Genomic DNA, 24,775 nt, shown 5'->3' with positions numbered 1-24,775 from the left:
ACCACACTCTTGGTTTTTAATATGACTGTGTACAGCAAATGACTGTTAGATGCATATGCATAGATAATGAACAAAGTTTTTCTTTCTGTAATAGACAAATGCCTACAATATTGCAGTTAGTATATATAATTAGCAGGAGGTGTGTCAGACTTTTTTTTTTGTAAATATTTTATGTGCTCAAAGGGAATCCCTCAGTGCATGTTTAATGATGTGTCGGTGTTTGCATTGTCAGCACTTTTGTTGTCAATATTGCCAATGCTGACATTTAGGTATTTAGATCATTTTACACATACACATATCTCTCTCTCGATCCCTATATGTGTGTGTATATATATATATATATATATATATATATATATATATATATATATATATATATATATATATATATATATATATATATATATTCACATCGGAATCTCGAAATTCCAAAATATCGAATCTCATACGATTGAAACCATATGCTCTATGTTTCGGAATATCAAACTTCCGAAACAAATCCCCCACCCCAAAAAAAACAACTAGTTAAAAGTTTATTCAGGGGGGGAAAGCCCCCCTGCACCCCACACCCCCGCTACTTAAATATACCAACTCTGAGATTGCACTACAGCAAGGAAAATGGAAATCTCCCATTCCATGCTGTATGCAGATCTCCGTTCAGAATTTCAAAATTCTGAAACTTCGATAATATCGCTCGACCATATGAAATTCGAGATTTCAGGATTTCGACATTATGAATGGAACCCATATATATATATATATATATATATATATATATATATATATATATATATATATATACATACACACACACACACACACACACACACACACACACACACACACACACACATACACACACACACGCTGGTTCTGGAAAAATAGAAATGTGACTTTAAAATGTATGTTTCGGCATGTGACAGCATTCCCATGAATAGGTAACTAGGCATTGGATAGTTAACGAGGTCTTAATTTTCAGTTAATAAAATGACATTTCCTAAAAATCTGTGAACTAGGAATTAGTTCTGCAGTGACTGAACATCTACAGGAAATATTTGGGGGCATGGAATGAGAACCTAGTGGGGACCACCTGTGGATTACATCTGTGGGAATACCTATGTTTAAAGCTAAAAGGTCTTAGAGAAGCCTGCTGCCTTGAACTTTCATTGTGTTGAAAGGTAATCTATCTCCTGGAGGTGCTGTATGGATTGAATTTTTGTATTCTTTTTCTTTTGTCTTTTCAGGTTTCAGTGCCAAGTGGGGTGGTATTTTTGCTTTTGATTTATTAAATAAGATTTTATATATATATATATATATATATATATATATATATATATATATATATATATATATGTGTGTGTGTGTGTATATATATATATATATATATATATATATAAATATATATATATATATATATATATATATATATATATATATATATATATATATATATCCTACTTACAGTGTCTTCTTAAAGTTATACTAGTAGAAAATGAAGGTAGTCTGACCAAATACAATTCCTCACACTACCTCTGCTGACAAGTGCAAATCATACCCTGGGCTGTAAATTTCCTGTTTTCTCTGACTGTTGAATTTATGAAGTTGATAAGTGTTGTCTGCAACTACTGAGACATTTCTAGGAGAATGTCTGGCCAAAAGATGACATTTGAGAGATATGGACCATAGAGAATCGGAGCAGAACAAAATGGGCAAGAATCTTGTCATACCATCTGATAGGAGGCACTGAAATCATATATGATGACACTGATTGGATTATGTCAAAAACTACTAAGTGCACAGATGCATGACTTAAGCCATATTTTAAAGATTCATCTTGAACTTGATAGCAACTATAAAGTGAAGGCAGTGGAAATTTTAGCAGTAAAAAAATTTATGAGAGTAGTTCCTAGTGAAATAAGAATGTGGTACTGCAAAGTATCAGGAGGACTCTCATAAGATGGTAAATTTAGTTGGATTCTTATTAGTTAATGAAAAAAATATTTAAGAATGAATTTTCTCTTTCTTAGAATATAACTGTAAGAATATAGATTCTTCTGTGAATTTTTACAATGTGGTGGCGGCAGTCAATTGATAAGATCTGTGGTGCTAACACTGATGAAACTAATGCCATTAGGAATGTAAAAACTCAAATGTATGCTTTATATGAAATTCTACCTTTTGAGTGTAATAACAGAGCTACAGCAAGGATAACTGAGTCAACTCTCTTTCATGGTGCAATAACCAAGCCATAAAAAAATACTGAATTTTGGAAGGAAGGGAGGTACAAGCTCTGTAGATTCTGGAAGCATGATCTGACTTGTCATGCTTCTTCTGGTAAGTAAGCATAAAATTAATGACAGTCAAAAATCAAGGTTAATATGCATATTTTGTAACAGAAAAGAACATCCTCTTTATTTATGTAGAAATTCAAAGTGTTCTTGGGAACCATTGCATCTTCTGGTAGCAACCCCTGATTTAACCCATGTTGTAACAATAGGAAAATGCTTTCTCCTTTTTAACTCATTCCCTCCAGTGGAGCTCTGAAAGTTGACACTGTAAATTCCAATGGGCAGAGGCTAAGCTTTTGGATTAAATCAAATTACGTCCTCACATCTCAAACAAATGTTCATATCTACATAAGATAAATCCACAGACTGTGTAAAACACCACACCAGTTTATTGAGAAGATAGACATTCATTAAGCGCTTTCGCCCAAAGTAATTCACAGGGCTTTATCAGATTCGATCAGATTTATCTTATGTAGTTCTAAGTCATGTTACCTTGTGGTACTTTTTTTGTTTTAAATGTTCATATCTGTTGAATCATATGGGTTATTGCTATTATTCAATAACATTATTTAAGAAAAGTTACTTACTTTTTAAAATAATCTCTTTGTATAAGGGAGACGTGCTGTTCTTTCGCAGTTTTCCCTGGTATCCTGAGGCTTCCTTGATGTATTGCACATGTATATGGGACTTTCATTCCTACACTTATGCAGTACATCAGTGCTGTGTAAAGGAAGCAGCGGATAAAAGATCTCTGGGGTTTTTTTTGTTTTTTTTTAATAAAAAAAAAAAAAAAAGAAAAAAAAAGAAATCCGGAGATGGGATAAAGAAATTATCAGGATAATCAGGTACATTTCTCTAGTTTTGTATAACGTACCTGATTATCCTTGTATTTGTCTCTATCCTCTCTCTCCTTCAACCCTTGACAGTGGCTGCACCATCAGGATATCCTGATCCAACATCAAGGTCATAAACCCTTTCATTGATGGGGACTCTTAGAAAGGATTGTGCTGTTATCTCTGGAGTAACTTGATTCATTGATCAGTTGTCTGGGGGAATGGTGCCAGATGTTCTAGTTTAAGAAGAGTTTTTCTATAAATAGGAGGGTCCTTTCATAGTGTAGAATTTTTTATTCTCCATGGTCACCCCAATTGAAAACATTATTTTAAAGCTCCACAGGGCATTCTCATACCTGGTTTTTGAACAGGCAGATCAATTTCACTGATTAGATATAGGAGACACAGGAACTTTTCTGTTGCCATTTATAGAGCTCCCTAAATAAAGGACAAGTGATTATGCTAAATACACACAGTTAAAATACTGCAACTATTAAACAGATGTCACAGGTCAGACAGTACCTCTTATTTTCTTTAGACAAGAGGCAATGTTTTTGGTAAACACACGAGGTTCATATTTGTCAAGTTCCTTTTCATTATTTTAATCTTTTTGTGCAAACGTCAGTGCTGAGTTTATGGCCAAGAGTATAGTGTTTTCTTGCTTATGGTTGGTTATTACACTCATTTCTATATCAGTAATTATCAGCAGAAGGTCTTTTCTGATTAACACGTGTGTGGTGAGAAAATTACTTTTTCTTGTTCCTCATTCTAGCATTTTTACACTTATAGCAGTATAAGTTAGGTTGATAAATTAGGTGGATTATGATTACTTTTAACAGCATGTGTTAATGGAAGAAAGTCCAGGTGACCGGACTTTTTTCTCTTGGTATATGCTCGATTTACAATGAGCATGCTGGTTGGGCTGACCAATCAGCGTGCTCATTTTGGAATGTTAATGGCCAGTGTCAGAAATATGAATGGCAAACTCTTCAGAGCAACCTGTTTTTGTAGTGACAGTATTTTTTAGGTTCAAAGTCTTAAACTGGATTTTACGAGTCACAGTAAATGCAGTAACTATTAACTTTGCAATATATTATAAATTTACAATGTCGTAGCAATCACTCAAGTTACACACATACTGTCAGCAGTATTTTATTCATCCAGCTGGGAGCATTCATATGAGGCTAAACAGTTCTGTCTGCGCAACTTGGTTGTCAAGATATTTAGAAAACATGAAATTTATGACAATATAGATATTATATGAACATCAATTAATATTTCTTTACCTGCACTAGACTGAGTTCAAATATCAATACAGATGCATTTGTTATTGTGTAAGCTTTAAGATGAAATCTTTTAATACGCTGTATGTAGCATGCTTTTTTAATTATTAATGCAAATATGAACAAACAATATCTGATACCTAGAGGTGTCAGTAGGATGTAACAACAGAAACACCTGAAGGTGTCACTCAGTTGTAATGAGTTAAAGCATGATGGAAAATACAGGAGGCAGAATCTAAATACACAGCATGGCAAGTTGATAAACCCATTCAGTATAAAAATAGGTGAGGGAAAGCATGACAGTGGCACTCACAAAGAAATTCAGAATCAAAACTTGCATAAAAACAACAAAAAGAACAAGAATTTGGCTCTGGTTAGACATTGAGAAAGGTAGTGTCTGCTATCAGAATAATGTTCTAATGACTGAGCAACAGAAATTCAAAATTGTATGGGGTATCAGTTAAGGAACTGAAGACAGATTGATAGAGAATGATGGAGAATTGATAAAGAATTATTATTAGGGGTAAGATATAATTATTGACCATGGGATGGGTAAGGTCAATCTATAACTAAATAGGATAGGTTATTTTGAGCACAAAGACATAAATTAGCTAGGCTTAAAAATGGCCTGCAAGGGCAGCTAGCCTATGAACCTATGAGAACTTGGAAGCAAAAATCAGTACAAGTCAGCACAGAGAGTTGAAAAAGTACTACAGCAGAAAGTGAGACAACTACAAAAAAGAAAGGCACTTGAATGAGGACCATTGGAACACAGAGAATGCAGAAATTGAGATAATTATGCAAATGACCAGACCTTGGGGAGGAGACTAACAAAACGCATTAGGCTGTAATCTGTCCATGTGACTGGTTCCACCACCAAATCATTGATATCCAACTAGAACACCAAGTTTAATGTTTGTCCTTATCAACTGGTTGCAGAGGTAAGCAAAAACAAATTACATCATAACATGTAGCAATTCTATTACAAAAGCCACTGACTTTTTATCAACCCTGACATGGACTTCAAGCAGAACTAGTCATATGGGTGGCATCAGTAGACACAAAACAACAAAGTCCACAGACTCCTGAGGGAACATTTGTGCACTATCATATGGATGGTAGAGAAGGAGGTGTTGATAGTTTAATGCTGCATCCATAATATTTTCAAAGGAATTGGTAGCTTTAATCTTTACTTCCTTCACTTCTGTGATTGAACAGTGGAAAATGGATACCCTAGCTACAAACTAATCCAGCTTAGGTACTGTAAAACAGAAAACCTGAAGAGCACAATTACCACAACAATATGCCTGTAGCTGGTATAAATCCAGGTTTGCATGATGAATCCCAGGTCACTACCACACAGCAAGACTGATATACCATTCTTTTCTTAATATACCTGACATTTGATGATTTAGAGGAGAGTGTCTACTCCAGATTAGGCCAGGCTTTATGGAATAAACTTTCTTCTGAAATAAAGTGTAAGGAATCATTTCATGGTTTCAGAGAAGTTCTTTCTGAACAGCCAAAATAATGTTTTTAGGGAAAACGGTTAACATCACTTTCATTAACTCCAGCTCATTTCTGTTGTTTGACAACCTACTAACAACAACTTGATGTTGTTATGCAGATGGAAATTGTATATACTATATATATATATATATATATATATATATATATATATATATATGTCAAACCCGCCCCTTTTCCGGTTATGGATGAAAGTGGTGTTTGGACTAGTCTGTCAACCTAGTTAAGAAATAATAATTATAAAATTGGGATAAATACTGTACAAATGGAATTTACTAATCAATACCATTGATATGTAAAGTTTTCAAAAGGTATTGCCAAGGAGACAAAACATAGGCTTCTCAGTTCCTTCACCTCTTGTTTCAAACTATAGCCAAAACCTATTGTTACACCAATCACTTCAGTTTAGGAATCATGGTGCAGCATTTATTCCTTTCCGGGAGTGTGTGTATATGTGTATGTGTGTGTGTGTGTGTGTGTGTGTGTGTGTGTGTGTGTGTGTGTGTGTGTGTGTGTGTGTGTGTGTGTGTGTGTGAAAATCAAATCTCAAAGAGTATGTGTGCCAGCTGTTTGGAGCAGGGGCACAAAGCACTGGTTTCAGAGAGACAGTGTTGGAGAACTTGACTTGGCTTGGACATTCTGCTGAGGTCTCCACTCTATAACTGTGCCAGTGGGAGAGTCTTACTGGAGACATGGAGGAAGACAGATAGAGAAACCCCAACCCCAGACAGTGTGTTTCCTGTGTTCTCTTAAGGAAAATTGTGCTTGATGCAGAGAGCTGCATCTGGAAATACTGCGTTATCCATTTTTGTTCCAAGTGAACGTCCCTCTCCAGTGTCAGTGGTGAGGATTTAGGCTCCCTGATTACTGGCTGTCACTATCTTTATCTTTATCTATATCTATATCTAACTCTATATCTATATCTATATCTATATCTATATATATCTATAGCTATATATACACTTTTATGTTTCCACATGAAATAATAGAATAAAACATTTTACATAAAAAATGTTTCCACATGAAATTGTAGAATGAAAGTTTTTATATAGATAGATGACAGCATTCAGTTTAAGAAAAGAGTATGATTATTTGTCACCCACCTAAAAGCCATTGATTTTCTATAGTCTTTCAGCAGTTGCAAGTGATACATAAAATGCATTGGTTTGAGCTCATTGGTTCTGGAAAAGCAGGCTGTATTCCCCTTTCTTTGCTGGCCATAGAAAGAGCTTTTATTGATTCTCATCTTGTTTAATGTCCATCAGCTCCATAATCCAGCAAAACAAAAAGTACATAGATGTGGCTCAACATATCCTGCAGTTAATAAGTATTTTAAATCTAATTAAGAATCCAAACAAGCAGAAAAGTGCAATAGTTTTGGGTCAGTATTCCATACAAGCTAGAAGCTGTAAATCTAAATAGATTTTTTCATTTTTAATACTATCCTGTTATTCAGAGAAGTTATCACTGTAGTGCTACTAACACTTTGTAGTTTCTAACTACTTTCACAACCAAACAGATAATTTCCTTTATAGCTTTAAGCCACACCTATCTTATTCAGCCAATTGCTAACAGGCTTTCTAACCAATTAGAAAAAACTTCCTCCTTAGTAAGCTAATTCCTCTGCCATCTATTCCAGTACTTTTATATTCAACAAATTCCTTTCTATTTCACTGCAGTATCTTCATCTGCTATAGTAATACTAGCCAGTCTACTCTGCCTCCACTCCACTCCTAGTAGTTTACTCTGCCATATCAGTATTAACCATTATACTTCCTGTTTACTGGTAATATGTAAAAACCTTTGCCTCACACTATTATCCATGAACTTAATATGTTCCCCTTGCTTACAGATTAACTGAACACAAAACAAATGCAACATAACAGAGTTATTAAGCCAAACCCTATTGTTTATATCAATATGCACTTATGGAGGGTGTATCAGTTAACTAACAAAACATCCATCAACAGAGACAAAGAACTATATTATCATTAGAAAGCAACTGTCAAAACAACAAGTATGGACTTTAAAATGTACTCACAATGTCAGTTTATTTCCATAGTTCAAATTATGCATATGAATAAATCCAGGCCCAGTCTGTGTTACACATGCATAACAAGCAATAACTCAAATTCCACACACTCCATAAATCTTCGTGGGTCAGTAATGATACTGAAAGGACTACCTTAGCATACAGAAGTACAGAAAGTCTAAATAACAAATGGACATGACTGGGAGTGTGGTTCTACACCTACAATTCCCTCAAATAATAGTTTTAACTGAATTTTGGCTAAAGATAGAGGGCTAGGTGCCTCCCTGTATTACTGAAATGCATCACATCTTCACAATTGGCCAAGTAAGAGAGTAGGGCGAGATGTCTTAACATTAGCTGACAAAGACACCAATCTCAGCCACAAAGGAATTGACAATTATTACACTACCTCTGATAGTGGCCCCAACTGGGCAATAATAAAAGGAAACTTGGTGGCAAAACAAAATTGTTCATTGCTATAGCATTAATCTCACCCCATTTTGCACCAATCTAATACAAGATTCCCTGAACATTATACTATCCAAAAACCAAATGATACAAATCAGTAATAGACAGAGACTTAAATATTTACTGGGAAATATAGATAGCACAAGAATTAAATAGGGAACCAGCATGAAATAAATTGACCCATTTTGTGAGAAAAGGAGTAAGACCCAATCCTACAGCAGGCAAAAGTACCACCATAGATGACTTTATCATAAACATATCTAATACATTCTCAGCCCTACAATTCCCCCACTTACAGTCAGTGACCATCTTCAATCATACCTCTCAAGCTGCAGGTATTGAAAATAGGTACAAAGGCTCTTGAAAAATAGGTACAGCCAGCCAAAAACCTAGACACCTAATTAACATAAAATTTAAATATCCAGTAGAAAATAAGACTGACAAAAATGACGCAAAAGTATAAGCTATTGGTGAAGACGCAATGAAAAATCTGTATACTTTAATGATATTGCTACTTCACAGAGTCATTTATTCTTGCATCTAAAAATGGGAAATGTAATATGTGAGTCCTCTTTCTTTAAGGTTTGGTGATGTCATTATACTGGGCATGTAATCTGGGTTCCTGTGTGCTAAACATCTCCAAATTAATGCATTACATGTGGCTGACGAGGGTCATAAAATCATGTAAAGGGGTAAAGCAAGCCTGAAAATAGATACATACCTATAAAAAATAGGTACATTATGTGAAGGGATAAATCAAGCCTGAAAGCAGATATGATTGAGAGATCTGTTGTCCATTTCTTGTTAGCTGGACACTTAAACAGGAAAACTACAAACTGGGCTCATACTAATCCATACTGTTCCTGAAGAAAGTGAATTACTATAAGAAATTGAGCTGTAGTTCATAAGTTGGAAGCAGGCATACAATTATCAAAATCCAATAACACACTCTTAAAATTCTATAATATTTTACATGCAGGATAAACTATCATCCCTACAAAAACAGTGAGACTCAAAAAAAAAAAAAACACTGTGGTTAAGAAACAGAGATAAAGTGTGCCTTGACTGGGAAAGGGGTATTAATAAACAAAGTAAAAAAGGATCACTTTCAAAGGATATAGAAAAACAGAGAGACTCCAAAATAAAAAAAAAACATGCATAACAAACTATCTAAAACATAAATTAAAACCAAAGAACACTTCCAAAGGCCAAGAAGATGTTCCAGGAAAACATCAATAAAACTAGTGTAATTTACTTATGCTGTCTGCAATCTAATCTAATCAAGGAACAAAAAAGGTCCTGGTATGCTATTAGAAACATATGTGCCAAATAAATATTTCCAAACCCTGCCACCAATCCAAAAGCCATCTTTGAAAATATAATTACATTTTTTTATGAATTGAAAGAAGACATATCCTTCTCTCTTCTCACTTCAACAAAAGTCTTTAACAACAATTATCTGTCCATTCCACAATCACCCAGATATGAATACATTTCCTTTTCCTTCTTCTCTTTGAAAGCCATTTTAAGAAAGACATTTTGGAACCATTAGGTAAAACAAACTGCCAGTACAAACCAGAGCTCCATATATTACACTTCAAATTGATAAGAATATGTAGCACCATTCGTGCATTGAAACATGCAGTCTTACCCTCACTATCAAATCCATTCCACCCGTTTTGAAAAGTCATTAATATTGTCCCTACCCAAAGTAGTTACTCCCATCACAATTACTGCTTAGTGGTCAGTTTCTACCCCCCAACCTATAACCAAAATTCTGGGAAAGCTAATCTACAGGAAAATATTGTAAAATATTAAAATGTATGCCTGTTGCAAAGAGTATGGATTCCACCCCATTTATGGCACACACAGATCAATATATACTATAATTAACCATCTTTATAGCAATGTGGAAACATTCTACTCACAAGAAATGTTTCCTGGATCATAAACATGCCCTTAAATTGTGAACTGCCAGCTACTACTTCGATAGCTGTGCAGACGTTGCTTTGCTCAAAAATAAGTTGTTCTAAAACTACCTCAACTGCAGACCTTGGTAGCATACCTAATCAATGCTATCACTTGAAACAGGGTGTAAAACAAAAGGAGTTCCAAAGGGCTCAGTGCCGGGACTACTGCTATTATTTGTTTATCAATTGCCTGCATTATAATCTCCCAAATATTAGATGCACACTGCAAGAAGATGGTACCATATTCAGAGAAATGGCATCTCGGACTTAGTATATGTAAGTCTGTTCTTTGAGCCATTCAGTCTCAGTGTTTTTGGACTTACTCTAGTTGGTCCTACATTCAAAATGGTAACCACACCCCATTTTCTTGAAGGAGAGGCAGAAATAGGTGCATGTATATTTGCCACTGATTGATGCAGGAGATACGTGTGAGGAGCCTGAAGCTGTAATTCATTCACACTGGGACTGCAAGGTTTAATATCTTTAATAATTAACATCAATGCTCAAGATAATATGTTTTTTAGAGCATAGTGTTCCGAACCTGTAACATATTGAGATGTTGAGCTGTCTGCAAAATGTGCAGGTATGGCAATGGAAAGGAAGTCACTAAGCATTTAAACAGGGAAGTAAAAGAATTTAGATATGGCATATTTACATAAAAAGATCTAATACTGTCAGCAAAGCTTATGATTTTATAATGCAAAGGCAGAAGACAGAAGGAAGCTTACAAGAGATAGTCACAAAGCCAGCAGAAGTAGGTTACCTCCCTCTAATATAATCAATCCCATATTGACAGTAAGGTGGTGTATTCATTTGTATATTGTGTTTAATACTAAAAGTTATTGTTTTGATTTCCTTGGAATTTATGCTCAAGTTTGTTGGATGAAAGAGCTTAGTCATCAAATCAATTATGAGTGATACAGGGCTTTATGTGAAGAAGTCATCAGCACAGAGTGAATGTTTCCAAACCATGCTGAAAGCCTGCTTTCCTCATGTTCCCTTAAAGGGGGTAGAGTGTATATTATTCTTCAGTGAAAAAGTATAATAATTTTTGCAGATGGTTATAGGAAGCTTATGAAGGGAAAAGAAAAGCAGCAAAACTGAGAAGTGAAAAGATGGTTAGTAGTTGCTGGACTGACAAGTTCAATGAAGAAAGACAGTTAGTCAGGTGCTAAAAAGCAGTCCAGTGCTCAGTTAAAAAAATGATCACCCTGCACAAGAAGAAGTAGCTGATTGTACCACTAGTTTTCCAGATGATGTGCCAGCAGGTAGAACCTCTGACTCAGCATGCTGAGAATCTGATAACATCACCAAAGCAAAAAAAGAGAAAACTGAGCACTTAAGCTGATAGGGCTAGAGGATTTAAATGAGCTGGAACAAGGCAGAGGTGCTATGTAAGAGCATCAGCCTGCTAATATTTACCAAAATGGCAATCAGCTGCAAATGATTCCTCACGTTGTATGAGGAGGTAAATAGTGGGGATCAATATGTGAAGAGAAACAGCCACCCTGGAACATGTTGGATGGACAGTTATGGGTCTCTGAGACTCATCTTATTCTGGAACACTCTTCCATGCATGTGAAAAAGAGATCTTCCCTAACCCAATTCAGGTGTAACTTGGATCAGTGAAAGGGGAATCTGAAATTTACCCCTGGTCTGGCACCTATGTTTCTAGTAAACTGAGGCAGCTTGTACATGCTTGAGCCAAGCCCAAGCCTACACATCCCCCTTAAAATAACCCTATTGTATCAAACCTTGTCTGATGCATATGGTAAATATGGCTGGGCTTAAAAAAGCCTTCTGGAGTCATTAGCCTAATAATCAGCTATGAACCTATGAATAACATTTGACAATGCAGCACGGTGCCCATTAATTATTTTTAGTGCTGCTGCAGCACAATTAATTGACTTTGTCATATCACTCATCTGTAGTAACAGGTGGAGTAGTGAGGTCATCAAGGCCTTTTTTTCTTAAAATTAAATGAATAAGAATGCTCATAGTTTAGTTTAAGATGTCATCTAGGAAATTAAAGAATTTGTGTTTCTGGATTTTGGATAAATCTTCATAAAAATTATATAATGCATCCACTAAAACAAAAAGAATCTTAACACGTGTCTGTGTCTAAATCCTGTCATGGAATAGAGTATTCAACTTAAGCAAGTGGATATGGATCTGTAACTAAGATGATTGAAAGGAGATTGTCATATCAATAATTCCACTCACAAGTTCACAGTCAGAAAATAATTTATAATGTAACTTGGCTGTAATGGTGATCAATTCTGAGGTGGGTGGGCAGAGAAATGAATATTAAATGTGCATAATCAGACAGAAATGAAGGTTCAAGACAATCCCTGGGATTCAATGCAGAGTGGTTCATGTCCGTATAGCACAACAGCGTGCCTTGCATATTCATGAAGGCGTGATGCTGTTCAACTTATACAGACATGGACCATGAACGAGTGCAGAGGGTGTGTTGAAGTAGTGCATGAACATTGAACACACCCCCTGCACTCAGAAAGTGCTGTATGGCACTTTCTAATAGGATCTGGCACAATATTAGAGAATTACTCTAATATTATGACAGTATTTCAGTGTCCACGGACACTGACATGAAATAAATGATCATTTCAGTGTCTGCAGACACTGAAATACACATGGTATCAGGAAAGCAATGCAGGGGGTGTGTGGCAGGTTCGTGACACATCCCCTGCATTGCAAAAGTGCCGCACGACACCTATGCAACCTGCCAAAGCAGCAAATGTGTGCAAATGCACAAATAATGGGGGCTAAATCCCTGAAAAGGGACACAACACACATATTGCACTCACAAAATTAGAAAGTTAATAGAAAACATGTCAAGCATTAGCATGAATTACCGAAGGGTAGAAGTCTAAAAGCAAATGTATGCCAATATTTCCTGACAGCAGCCTATGTGGACAAAGGCACAAATAATGGGTGGGGGGGGGGGCAGTAAAATAGGGACATGTTTGAAAAACTGCCCTCACACACTTAGAAAGTTGATAGAAAACAGGATATATATTAGCAGGAGTCTCTTAAGGATAGAAGCCTGAAAGCCAAATGAATGCCATTATTTCCCGATTGCAGTCCTCAATGATTTGTCAGTACACCACAATACTCACTTATATAACATAATAATATAATAATATTATTTTTTTCTAGGCTAAGGAATGTTTATGAGTAGCTAAGTGGATGTGCACATTATGGACGTTCGCTTACCATAGCTTAAACATTCCATAGGAGATAAATACAAATATACAGGTAAAATTTCCATGCTGAGATTGTGTAGTGGTTGGAGTTCTGGCTTTGCATGTAGGTGTTCACAGTTCAAATACCAACACAGGCAACTTATTTTTCTATGGGAAAGTAGTGTTAACATTTTTGTTGTGAATTTAAATTATGTAGCAACTGTTTTTTGTCAACCAGGGTAGTGTAGCTGGTGTACAATGTAAGTATGAGTGCATATAGTATGTGAAACCACCCCTGTACACACAAGTGCCCCATACAATGTAGTCACACCCCTTGACAATGTAAGGAAAACACATAGAGGGATGTCATGTAAAGTATATGATATACACTTAATAAATGAAACTAGTCCTCTGATATATTAAGAAAATTAAAACTGAGCAATGGTTATCAATACTCGACTATGCTTAGCAAGTGTAACCGTTGCTAAGACATGATTGCTAAGCAGCAAGTAACTCAGCTAAGTGGATTTGCGCAAGCAGTGTTAAAATCGGATCAGCAGATTAACGCACTACTTAGCCGAGCTTAACCTTGTCAAAATGGTCCAATGACAGCAAAGGGCAGGAATATTGCACTATTTAAATAGGGCAGGCAGGAATACAGTCATAGCCAGTTGTAGCTGATCTTTGCAGGCACTATGGCTGGCGTAGGTGAAGGTGTGCACTTTCAGGCACAGAGCTGGGCCATCCAGGAGTCCAGTGTCATGGTTGGACTTTTAGTGAAAGACCATGAGGAGAGACTGCTGCAGGGCCAGTACCAGGGCTCACAATATAAAGTGGAAGCCTGAGACCATCTTGCACATGATCTCACCAGTGCTACTGGCATCCTTCAAACTGGTGAGCAGGTCTGGCACCATTTCGCTAACCTCAAGCATAGGAAGAGGGAGCTCTTGGACGAGTGGACCTAAGACACATGGACAAAGAATGTCCCAGCAGTGTAAGTATCAATATCAATTAGTGTTTACCAAAGTCTGGTCTGAGTATATGATCGACACATATGCATAAATGTTTGTTTATCTCCTGTACAGCTGCAGATGAGAGGGCTATTAAAATAGATGCCCATGCCAACAGGTTGTTAATGCTGTGGCGGGAGGCTGGTGAGTACAAATCTAGCTTGCAGTATATAAGCCAAATAATACAAAGGTGTAGATTGTCTACTGCCAGTAGGTAAAGTGCATACTGTGTGTAATGAATAAACGGCATTAGCTAGACTAATAATGATGTACATGATATGCATTAATAAAAGAATGAATACACTTTCATAAAATTACAAATACCAGACTGTTGTGTTTACTGTGGTATGTTGTGGTAGGAATATAAATGTGTACAGGTTCTGCACAGCAACTATGACTCTGACATCATGGCTTAAATGAGGCTCATCTGAGAAAGATTGTGGAGCTGTAAAACAGGATATAAAACTACATGAAAGGTTCCATGCACCAAGATCTGAACTCTGAATAGTAATGTGTAAAGTATTTTACTGTACCCCCTGCAGCACAGCTGTGTGTTAACCATTGCTTTCCAGATTGTTATATCCCAAAGTATTAATACACAGTACAAGAACTATCTGCCATGCATGAATGTCAGAATTGCAAGGTTAGATCATCCAACCCAGAGAGTATTAGGCAGAAAACAGTCAAGAAAGCAACAGCAGTTTCTCAGTGGCTCATAGTGATAAAACACAACCTTGGTGTACCTTTTTTGCACAAACAGACACGGTTCAAATCCCAGGAGTGGTAGTAAGCTGTATGCATATTTTTACCCAAGAATATGTGAATATGTGTAGAAACAGTCATGTAGTGTTAACAGAAATCTCCTCCACAGGTCTGCCAGGTAAAGAAATGGTTGTAGTAGCTGTAAGAAGGCTTTACTAATACATTGTGTAAAACACTTCCACTGTCCAACCTCATGCCTGAAAATGACAGCATGATACATACATACACCAAGCACTTTGCCAGATACATGTTCCTCAAGTGTCACGCTGTGAGGGCTAGTGTCACTGCTACGGATAACCAGGGAGGCAGATAGAAATCCAGGTGGAGTATGTCAGTAGTACACCCACACACCTGAATATGTGAATATGTGTAGAAGCAGTCAGGTAGTGTTAACGGAAATTTCCTCCACAGGTCTCCCAGGTAAGGAAATGTTTGTAGCAGCTGTAAGAAGGCTTTACTAATACAGCATGTAAAACGCTTCCACTGTCCAATCCCATGCCTGCAAATGACAGCACGATACGTACATACACAAAGCACTTTGCCAAATACATGCCCCTCAAGTGTCACGCTGTCATGGCTAGTGGTTACTGCTACCAATAACCAGGGAGACAGATAGAAATCCAGGCAGAGTATGTCAGTAGCACAAGCACACAGCATGAGTGCAGGGCACCCCTTTCAGTGTCACATATGTAACCCTGAATATGTGCGTATGTGTAGAAACAGTCAGGTAGTGTTAACATAAATTACCTCGACAGGTCTGCCAGGTAAGGAAATGTTTGTAGTAGCTGTAAGAAGGCTTTATTAATACACTGTGTGCAACACTTTCACTGCCCAACCCCAGGCCATAGATAGATGTAAAGTGAGTCAGACCTGGAGAGTAATGAGTAGACCCTCCCAAACACGAGTACCCACCCAAACAAAATAAATCAGTACAGTTGTGAAATATTGAAGCCTATACAGTTGTCAACTGACTTCACTCTCTCCCCGACCCCTATCTGCATCAATAATAAATACACATAATCAACGAGTATGTTTTCTCCAAACCTACTGTTGGGACATGTGTCCTACTTTTCTACAAATATTGACTTGTGTGAATATTAATGAACCTCATTCAAATACTATCATTGATGGTCTGTTGCTATCAATGTAACCTGCATGAAGTTATAATGCTTACTGTGATTCCATTTCTGTATGTGTTCTGTTTGCTATGCAACTGCAGCAAAACTGTTTTAAGGGGTCAATTGGAACACCCATGCATGCTGTTATAACTAATCTTGAAATGTGTTGTTCACAACTAACCAACATATTTTGTAAAACCTCAATACCATATCACGTCTGGGAAGGCAGATCCCAGCGGATCCGCCTATCCCACCACATCTGGCCATGGCATTAGGCCCCAGCACATCTGGGACTAAACCTGGGACCTCCTCATCTGCTGGCCCTGTGCCAGCTTCGGGTGGAACTGTCTCAGGGGATGGTGCTCGCCCCCCCCCCGGGAGCGGGCACGGACAGGAACCTGTCACCGGTAGACAGGTCCAGGGTTTAGTGCACAGCACCATGCAGAAAGAGTTTGGGGGTCAGCTGCACCAGACTGAGGGCCGCCTGGTGCACCTTGAGGGTCAGCCTGCCCCTCCTGTCCAGACCCCAGCACAGCCAGCTTTGGGCTGTGAAGGTACAGTGTTGACTGCCCATGGGTGGGGACCTCAGTCCCACTGTACCCATTTGAGGGCTCATGGGCATCCAATTCCCAACCACCCTCCAAGACCAAGGTGTTTACCCCCCACATGTGTCATAGGGTCTATATTATAACTGCGAAAGCCCGCTTCAGTGAATACATAAACATTGACACATATTGCGCGAACCACAAATACACCAAATGCCCTAAACCGTGGAATTCAAAATCTCAAACCGGCATAGTTGGCCAACCCCACCACTCGCTACATGCTACTCACCCAAACAAAATAAATAAACCACATACATACACTAACCAACACCCTACTTCTAACCCTAAAGTAAAGCTTGCATATACTACCATGTATACACTTACCTTAAACCGCACCCTAACCCTAAGGTCCGTAACTATCGCACACTTACCTTAATGAGCTATACCCAAACAAAATAAATAATCCACACACATAAACTTAACAAAACCCTACTTCTAACCCTACACTAAACCTTACATACATTACTATCTATGCACTTACCTTAACCTGCACCCTAACCCTAAGGTATGTAACTATTGCAAACTTACCTTACAGAGCTATACCGCAGAAGGGCCAACTATGCTGATTTGAGATTTTGAATTTCATGGTTTAGGGCGTTTGGTGCATAATATGTGTCGACGTTTGCATATTCGCTGAAATGGGCTTTCCTGGTTATGATATAGACCCATATCATATACCACCCCTGTCTGCTGTCTTGTCTGTCTTGTTGGTCTTCCTACTCAACTCACCTCCCCAATTTTATCTACTATCCTTCCTCACCATCCCACTCTCACCCTAAAAAAAAAAGGGCATCTGTTCCTAAAAAATCATTTGGACCCATACATAGCTGTCTATTTTGCACACGTGTCCACTGGACACATGTAATCTGGTCCAAGTGGCTTGACAACACATTACTGTTGTCCTTACCCCTCTGTGTGGGGTCTGAGTGTCCAGATTCACTTCCAAATTCTGTACAAATGCACAGCTGTTGCTGTATAAGAAATGGATAGCTATGGACCTTCCGTACACCTGTCCTGAACATCCCTAGCTATCTTTCATATTGTTTTTCCCTCTATGTGCCCCTTTTTCACCACTTTCCTAACACCCTTTTTACTTTTTGTTTAAAGAAATTAGTGTAGGTGTAAGCATGAGTAAGCAGTAGTAAGTGTGTTTGAGTGATGCTAAGTGAAGCCAACACAAATTAAGCATCTGTACATTTAACCATGTGTTGGCATTGCTTTGCATCACACAAACCTGCTTACAACTGCTTAAAACTGCTTTAATCACTCTGTTTCCATCAGCCACTGTTTTGCCTAGCAATAAAATAATCTGTCCTGCCAAGTCTATAACCCAGGCCCCTGTACACCATAATCAGAGCATTGTACCACTACACCATTTGACCTGGAGGGATTGGTGATGCTTTTTCAAACATATCATACAGTAGAATCATTCAACAGTAGGGAAAAGATTCTGTAAAGTCAGTCAGGTTTTGTATATATACATATACACATGTGCATATGTATATATGTCTGCAGAGGCATATATATTGAAAAAATATATACATAATATAAAAAGAGAAATACATATAAAATATATACCTATATATATATATATATATATATATATATATATATATATATATATATAAACAAACAACAACAAAAAAAAAAAATATATATATATATATGTGTGTGTGTGTGTGTGTGTGTGTGTGTGTGCTTATAACATTTAGTGGAGTCATACCTCAGAACCACACTTCTCAACCTCTTAGTGCAAGAAATCTGGCCAAAGGCTATCCAAATAGGGGGACAATGGGCCAAAACTAAGGACATATTTTAAATATTGCTCTTATAACTGTAGGATGTTGCCAGAGTGACAATGTTTGTTTCAGCATACATGTTCTGAAGGATTTGAGTTCTGAATCTGAAATGTATGTCATCATTTACTGACAAAAATTCCCAGATCATCACAGTGATTTACCAGGGAAATAAAAAGAATGAATCTGTGGAACAGACCACAAATATTAGCAATAAACCTGGACATTCTTAAACAAGTGGGCCAGTTGAGAGGTAGGCTCAGCACCCCTTAGTGCATTGAATCTGGACCAAGCCTGACAAAGTGGGGGGAGAAAGCCATGAAAATAGGGGCATATCTGAAATACTTTAGTAGATAAGCTGACACAGTTGCTGCAGTAACACCCTCCTGTCTGTCCTAGCAAATATTGACTGAAATAGCAGAAGTCCAACACTCAATTACTTCTCACTAGTTAGTGACTTAAATCCTCACATCATCTCACTGATGTGTCAGAAAGAGAAAACACGTATGGGGGCCAAGCAACAGTACATCCTACAAATATATGGACGTAACATCACATTAGAGGAACTACACTCAGCTGCTAAGCATGTCACCAAGCACCGTCCAAACTACAGTCAGACTGACACAACACTAACCCAAATTCACTATGGGGAATTACACATGTATCTGCAAATATAGCAGGCACTACAGGGATGTAACAGAACTGATAAACAGACACCACTGTGAAAGTGCATCCCCACAATTAATTTCACCACAGTCACAGTGACATACCAGTAAGCCAAATGAACAGTACAGTATAAGGACTGTGTGAAGAAAAATATCTCACCATGTTTGCCACTCACACACTACCACTACATATACTGGCTCAATTCACAGTGTAGCATGATGCCTGACCATGGTATGGGACATGTCTCAGTCTGCCCCTACAAACATATACAGCTGATAGACCACTAGAAATTGGAGCAACATGCACAGGCAGATAGGAAAGGAGCCATAACACATACATCTACCCCAATCCCTACACAGGACAAATAACATTGTCACACTAAACTGCTATACAATCTGACAGTCTGTCAACAATCTCCAGGAATACACAGACCTCCCAACTGTTCAGAGTCCCACAGAATGTCCAGGCTTTGTCCTCATATATAAGACCTTTTACACCTAACATGTCTGGCAGTCTGATACATCATTGGGATGGTATCAGGAATGAAGGCACTAAATAATGATATACCCTACCTATCACCCTCTTACTGCATGACATCTGGACAAAGCCTGACATACTTGGGGGACAGAGGCCCAAAAACAGGGGAATATGTGAAATATTGCTATTATAAACTGAGGCAGTTGCTGATGTAACATGATTTGTTGTAACATATCTGTTCTGAGGGATATGAAGTCAGAAACAGAAATGGATGATACCATTTACTGACTGCAATCTCCACAGTATGCTACTGATTTTCCAAAGACAAGAAATGTCTGAGGAACACACCAAACATGAGAGTCCAGAATCTGGCCATTCTGCGGATAGCCCTACAGTTGAGAGTTATGTCAACCACATAAAACTGTCAGACATAAAATCACACAGAAAAACCATGTCCACAAACACTGTTAAACTAACATTAATTCAACTGTATAACAGCAATACTTACATTCTGTCCCTATCTCTGGAACATTCTCCCCCAGTCTGTTGGGCTGTCTCCACAGTTTTCACTGTAGGAGGTATTTCCAACTACCCTCTGTGATGCTGTTGTTTACACACCTCCATGAAGTCCTCCTCACAGGCAAGGAAAAGGGGCAATGCCCACATGAAGCATACCTCTCAACTGTCCCTGATTTTCAGGGATGTCCCTGATTTTGACTCAAATTTTAGCTCTGTCCCTCTTAATCCCTTCTAAAACTAGTAACTTTTGGAGGAAAGGTGGTGAATTACACTTAATGAATAATGACAATAATTAAGAGTTATAGACTTCTTTTACTTCAGAAAATGTGTATTAATTCATATGCTCTGATTCTGTCAATGTTTCAAGTTAAAAGCACTAATATTTTAAAAATGTCCCTGATTGTCCCTGATTTTTTCTTGACTTGTCCCTGATTCCGTTGAAATTTGTCCCCGATTGGTATTTGGGTGAGACTGAAGTACCCAGTTATAGGAGTGTGTTGCCATGCCATTGGCTATAGGAATAACCCCACATATGTTCTGCATGCAATTAGCAAGTAGGGGACACCAATTGGTGCATAGGCCATCAGCTGCTCATGAGCATTACCTACAAAAGGCAAGCTGCTGCCTATGCAAAACAGATGTATACCCTACATCTGGGAGAGAGAGAGAGAGAGAGACAGACAGACAGACAGACAGACAGACAAAGAAACTAAGCAATACATATTGGAATACAACCAACCATACTTGGGGAAAAAAGCAAAAGGTATGTCAAACAAGTAAGCATGTAATGGAATGCAGTAGGGGGTATGTAATAATGGGAAATAGGAAGTTCAACAAATATGTCTCAACAAGACTTGCTGTACTGATATATTGCTGATCAGAACCTATAGCCATAGCAACTGGATCTGTCTGCAGTGACATAGATCACAGCTTAGGCCCATGAGTCACCCCAGGAAAGGATGGCTCACATATGACTACTACTGGAGTGTGTGTTGAACAATACTGACTGTGACACTGCTAGGCCAGCTACTGGGATGTCATAGATATCTATATGTTACTTGTGAATACAACTATGATATACATGTTTGTCTCAGAAATGTGAGAGACCTATACAGGGTATTTGCATAGTGAAATACAGTTGCAAATGTGTGTGTTGAACTGCATGTGATATACTGAGCTCATACCATCCAACTGTCCAGTGTTATGCACGTTGACCATATGTGTGCCTCATATTTGTAGTCATTTACTCACAGAGTTGTGTTATGTCTGGCAAATCATTGGCAACCTGTGAAGACTGACATTACAACATCTCCTTCCCTTTTTTTGGCTGCTCCTGTTAGGGATAACTACAGCGGATCATCTGTCTCCATTTCCTACTGTCCTCTGCATCTTGCTCTGTCACACCAACCACCTGCATGTTTCTATCACCACATCCATACACCTTATCTTAGGCCTTCCTCTTTTCATCTTATCTGGCAGCTTAATCTTTACCATCCTTTTCCCAATATACTCAGCATCCCTCCTCAGCACATGTCCAAACCAACACAATCCCACTTCTCTCTGGCTTTTTCTCCAAACGGCCCAACCTGGGCAGACTCTCTCACATACATATCTGTAATCCTGTCCACCCTCATCACACACAGTGCAAATCTTAACATCTTTAACTCTGCTATGTCCAGTTCTGACTCCTGCCTTTTTGTCAATGACACTTTCTCCAACCCATATAACATAGCTGGTCTCACTACCATCTTGTAGACCTTCCCTCTAACTCTTAATGGTACTCGTCTGTCACAAATCACTTCTGGCACTCTTCTCTACCTTCCCTGTCCTACATGTACTCTCTTCATCACCTCATCCTCACACTCGTCATTACTCTGCACTATTGATTCCAAGTATTTAAACTCATCCAATTTTGCAAACTCTAATCCCTACATCCTCACCATTCCTCTATCTCCCTCTCATTTACACGCATATATTCTGTCTTAGTCCTGCTGACCATCATTCCTACCCTCTCTAGAAACATCTCCACCTATCCAGGGTCTCCTTAACCTGTTCCCTACTCTCACTACAGATCCCAATGTCATCTGCAAACATCACAGTCAACGGGGACCCCTGTCTGATATTGTCTGTCAATCTGTCCATCACCACTGCAAATAAGAATGGTTTCAGAGCTGAACCCTGATGTAATCCCACCTCCACCATAAATGCACCTTTGACTCCCACCGCACAACTCACCACTGTCACACTACCCTTGTACATATCCTGTAGCACTCTTACAGATTCCTCCGCCACTCCTGACTTCCTCGTACAGTACCACAACACCTCTCTAGGCACTCTGTCATATGCTTTCTCTAAGTCCACAAAGACAAAACGCAACTCCTTCTGACCTTCTCTGTACTTCTCCATCAACTATCTCAGAGCAAACATCGCATCTGTACTGATCTTTCCTGGCATGAAACCATATTGCTGATCACTAATCCTCACCTCCCTTCTTAACCTAGCTTCCACTACTTTTTCCCATAACTTCATGCTGTGACTGATCAGTTTTATCCCTCTGTAGTTACTACAGCTCCGCACATCACCCGTATTCTTATAATTGGTACCCAAACACTTTTTCTCCACCCCTTATGCATCCTCTCACTTTCCAAGATTATATTAAACAACCTGGTTAAAAAGAGCACTGCTATTTTTCCTAAACACCTCCATGCTTCCACAGGTATGTCATCTGGACCAACAGCCTTTCCATTCTTAATCCTCTTCATAGCTGTCCTTACTTCCTCCTTGCTAATCCTTTGCACTTCTTGATTCACCATACCCACATCACCCAACCTACTCTCTCTTTCTCATTCTCTTCATTCAACAGCCCCTCAAAGTACTCTTTTCATCTGCTCAACACACTCTCCTCATTTGTGAGCATGTTTCCCTCATTATCCTTTATCACCCTTATTTTCTGCACTTCCTTCCTAGCTCGGTCCCTCTATCTACCCAATTGGTACAGGTCCTATTCTCCATCCTTAGTGTCCAACGTTTCATACAAACCTTCATACATCTCATCTTTAGCCTTTACCACCTCTCTCTTTGCCATGCATCTCATCTCCTTATACTCCTGTCTACTTTCTTCATCTCTCTGACAATCCCACTTCTTCTTCACCACCTTCTTTCTCTGTATACTCCCCTGTACTTCCTTATTCCACCACCATGTCTCCTTGTCATCCTTCCTCTATCTGAGTGACTGAGAAGTAAGAGTGTAAATACAGTGTGCCATATTGACATAAAACAAGCACCTTTCTAGTCATCTCCCATACTATCTGTACTGTAGTTACCCAGATATTCAGTAACTCTTCACTGCCACCCACTGCCTATCTTAGCTCTTCCCTGAACTCAACCTCACAATCACCCTTTACAGTTTCCACCATTTGATCCTGGGTGCTGCCCTCACACTCCTCCTCCTCTTATTGATCACCAACATCATCCCACAGACCAACATTTCATGCTGCCTAACTTCAATTTCCTATGTCACCAATTTACAGTCTCCAATCTCCTTCAAACAGGCCCTCATGCATAGGAGATAATCCACCTGTGTGTATTTTCCTTCATTCTTGTATGTCACCATATGCTCCTCTGCCTTGTTAAAATATGTATTCACCACAGCCATGTGCATCCTTTCTGCAGACTTCACCACCATCTCACCTTCTGCATTCCTTTGCTTAACACCATACCTACCCATCACTTCCTTGTCCCCTCTGTTCCCTTCACCAACATGCCTATTGAAATCTGCTCCAATCACCACTCTCTCACCCTTGGGTACAGTCATCACCACTCCATCCAACTCACTCCAAAATTTGTCTGTCTCATCCATCGCACGCGCGGCTAGCAGAGCACATGCACTAACAACAATCATCATTACACCATCAGTTTCCAGCTTCATTAACATCACTCTATCTGACACTCTTTTCACCTCCAAAAACATCCTTGCCATACTGTTCCTTCAGGATAACCCCTACACCATTTTTCCTCCCATCCACACCATGATAGAACTATTTGGACCCAACTCCGATACACCTAGCCTTATGCCCCTTCCATCTCATCTCTTCCACACACAATATATCAACCCTCCTTCTGTCCATCATATCAGCTAGCTCTGTTCCCATACCGGTCATACTGCCAACATTAAAAGTTCCTACCCTTACTCTTAGCCTTTCTCCTCTCTTCCTG

The sequence above is a fragment of the Protopterus annectens genome, chromosome 1.part0, assembly GCF_019279795.1.
Source record: "Protopterus annectens isolate FY-2018-M chromosome 1.part0, PAN1.0, whole genome shotgun sequence".
Lineage (NCBI taxonomy): Eukaryota > Metazoa > Chordata > Ceratodontiformes > Protopteridae > Protopterus > Protopterus annectens.
The sequence above is the reverse complement of the archived record's forward strand: the minus strand, read 5'-3'. Positions refer to the sequence as shown.